Raw genomic sequence first — 3537 nt, forward strand, 5'->3', positions numbered from 1 at the left:
CTTCCAAAAAATAATAGAAAAAATTTTCAGTTGAACATGTTTTAATTTTTCCCCAAACATATCATTTCCAAAAGCCTTTCTTTCCTTATTTTCTTCTTTCCCATGTATTTCTGAAGATTCAGTTGCTTCCAATGTGCTATATGAGCAAAATAAATAATAGCAAATACATAGCGAGGATTTACTGGGTGTCATATACCAAGGGTTCTCTTTCATTTTAACAAGGTCCTAGTGAGAAAGGCACTAAGTCTCCTAAATTTACCTATGAGTAAAATCAATAACAGATAATTAACTTATAATGTGCCTAATGTTTCGAGGTGTTTGTTAGCAAACTGGCCCCATATAAGGAAGCAGGGAGAGACTGATAAAAGAGTCAGACCACTCCAGTTTGGAGGTGGCACTTTTACTAAACAAGGGGCCTTACATGGGGGGCTTGTCACAGATGGTTCCAAGACAAGCAGATCTTTGCATCTTTATGTCAGAAAATTTAAGATCATATACAGGCTTTTCCTGGGTTCATTCACATATTCAGTCCAGATGGTCTCAACAACACCTTATTATCTCAAGTCTGCATCCTTGAAAATGTCTCCAGCTATGGGGGTGATGTTGTTTAGTCGCTCAGTCATGTCCAACTTTGCAGCCCCGTGGACTGCAGCAAGCCAGGTTTCCCTGTCCTTCACCATCTCCCAGAGCTTGCTCAAAATCACTTCCATTGAGTGGGTGATGCCATCCAACCATCCGGTCCTCTGTCATCCCTTTCTCCTCCTGCCTTCTATCTTTCCCAGCATCAGAGTCTTTTCCAGTGAGTCAACTCTTCACATTAGGTGGCCAGAGGATTGGAGCTTCTGCTTTAGCATCAGTCCTTCCAATGAATCTTCAGGGCTGATTTCCTTTAGGATGGACTAAACAAGGTGATCATATGGATTGCAGCCTTATCTAACTCATAAAACTATGAGCCATGCCATGTATGACCACTCAAGATGGACGAGTCATGGAGGAGAGTTCTGACAATATGTGGCCCACTGGAGAACGGAATGGCAAACCTCTTCAGCATTCTTGCCTTGAGAACCCCATGAACAGTATGAAAAGGCAAAAACTGGGACAATAAATGGAACTCAAATTCAAGAATGGGAGGACAAATGAGGAACTTCTGATGCTCAGGCCCATCTCATTGCTCCAGCAGTGGTCGTGTCCTCTCAATGACTGACACCAGGCAGAGAGGACAGTACCTATAAAAGTCAGAAGGGTATCTACTTCTAGGGGACAGAAGCAGTGAGGACAGGAAGGAATGGATATTAGACTTTGGAGATTATTATTGTGCTCTATTTCTTGATTCAGGTACAGAGTACAGGTTTATTGCCTTCATAGTTCTGTCTTTCTGTCTCTGTTTTGTTTTTCATTTCTTTATGGATTATATGTCATAACTAATATATGAAAAAATCTGTAAGATGCCTTAAAACCATACATAAGTCAGTGAAACACCCAAGGCAGAGTGTAAGGTTAGATATGTCTGTAAAGAATTAACTTGAAAGCAAATTTAGGTATTTCCTATCTAGTCTTCATGTACAAATATCAGAAGCAAATTATCTTTTTTAAATTCAGTCAGTCTTAGAATTGCCTAATCTATATAACATAGCAACAGTTTCTTTAAGCTAATATGTTTTTAATCACATTAGTCCCTACCAAATCTCAGAGTGACCAATGGAACTGTCATTTTTCTCATACTTTTTCAACTCATCATCTCTGACATTTATAAAGTAAATAATTTGGGCTCTGTGATTTGAAAGTTAATTGAGTTCTACAATTCCCAAGTCCACTTTTACTTCCACATAGAGGTTTTAACACATTGAGTAGGGGAAATTAATTATGCTTCTCTTCTGAAAATATCTTTTGGTGCCAAACCCTTCTCATGGCCTTTTTCATCTCTGTGTTTCTCAGAGTGTAGATTAAGGGATTGAACATAGGAGCAATGATGGTATAAAAGAGAGAAAATATTTTGTCCTCAGGGAAAGTGGTAGGGGGTCTGAGGTAGGCAAAGATTGAAGGACCAAAAAATAAGATAACCACAGTGATGTGAGACCCACAGGTAGAGAGGGCTTTGCACCTTCCTTCAGCTGAGTGGTTTCTTAAGGTGAATAATATAATGACATAGGACCCAAACAAGAGAACAAAGGTTATTAAGGCAACCATTCCTGAATTGGCAACCACCAGGACACCAGTGATGTAGATATCGGTACAGGCAACTTTCAACAAAGGAAAAATGTCACAGTAGTAGTGGTCAATTTCATTGGGGCCACAGAAGGGCAAACTGACTATCATAGAGAACTGAGAAAAGGCATGGACAGCCCCACCAGCCCAAGCAGCCATGATAAGGAGATTGCATCTTGTCCTGTTCATGATAATCATGTAGTGGAGAGGCTTGCAGATGGCAACACAGTGGTCAAAGGCCATGACAGTAAGGATGCAGATTTCAATCATTCCTAAGAAGTGCAAGGAAAAGACCTGTAGCATGCAGTTGCCGTAAGAGATGGTTTTCCTTCCCAGGAGCAGGTCACTGACCAGTTTGGGTGTCACACAAGAGGTATAGCAGATGTCCATGGAGGATAAGTGGCTGAGGACATAGTACATTGGTTGGTGAAAAAGGACACTGCATCGGATGGAGACAAGGATCAGAAGGTTTCCCACCAAGATGGCAATGTAACAAAATAAGAAGAACACAAAGCAAAATATTTGTATGTTTTGGTTATAGGAAAGTCCCCAAAAAAATAAATTCTGAGATGTTCCTCTGACTTTCCATATATTGTATGCTATCTGCAAATAATTGAATATCTGAAAAAAAAATAAAAGAAAATATTTACAATATGATCACAATCATATAAAAGCTGCTAACAAGCCATTAAAGTTCATTTTAACAAATTACCAAAACTAGTTAATAAATTAATGATATTATATTTTTCTTAGGAACCATAGCTAATTTCTTCAGTATTGTTTTCAAATATTCTGTTACATTGGTAGTAATAAAAATGCTGCTGCTGCTGCTAAGTCGCTTCAGTCTTGTCCAACTCTGTGCAACACCACATACGGCAGCCCACCAGGCTCCGCTGTCCCTGGGATTCTCCAGGCAAGAACACTGGAGTGGAATAAAAATAAATTCTATTAAATTTTCAAAATATAATTGTTTAGGCTTCCCAGGTGGCTCTAGAGGTAAAGAACCCATCTGCCAATGCAGAAGACACAAGAGACATGGGTTCGATCCTTGGATCAAGCATATCCCCTGTAGTAGGAAATGGTAACCCAATGCACACTTCTCACCTGGAAAATTCCATGGACAGAAGAACCTTCTGGGCTCTGAATCCATGGGTCCACAGTGAGTCGACTGAGCACATGGTTTACAGTACAGAACAGACATTACAGACATTCCTTGACTCATGGTGATTTATGTTGTGACTTTACTGACTTTATGATAGTATGAGAATAGCAGGCATCAAGAAGTAACTGTACTTGAATTTTGATCTTTTCCCTGGGCTAGCTATAGGTGAT

General features: G+C 39.6%; 1 pseudogene; it reads right to left on the minus strand.

Moving 5' to 3' along the window:
* Positions 1–1857: 1857 nt before the first annotated feature.
* LOC133055692 (olfactory receptor 4P4-like) lies at positions 1858–2794 on the minus strand (annotated as a pseudogene).
* Between the last annotated feature and the right edge of the window lie 743 nt (positions 2795–3537).

Source organism: Dama dama, chromosome 1 (genome assembly GCF_033118175.1).
Source record: "Dama dama isolate Ldn47 chromosome 1, ASM3311817v1, whole genome shotgun sequence".
Classification (NCBI taxonomy): Eukaryota; Metazoa; Chordata; class Mammalia; order Artiodactyla; family Cervidae; genus Dama; species Dama dama.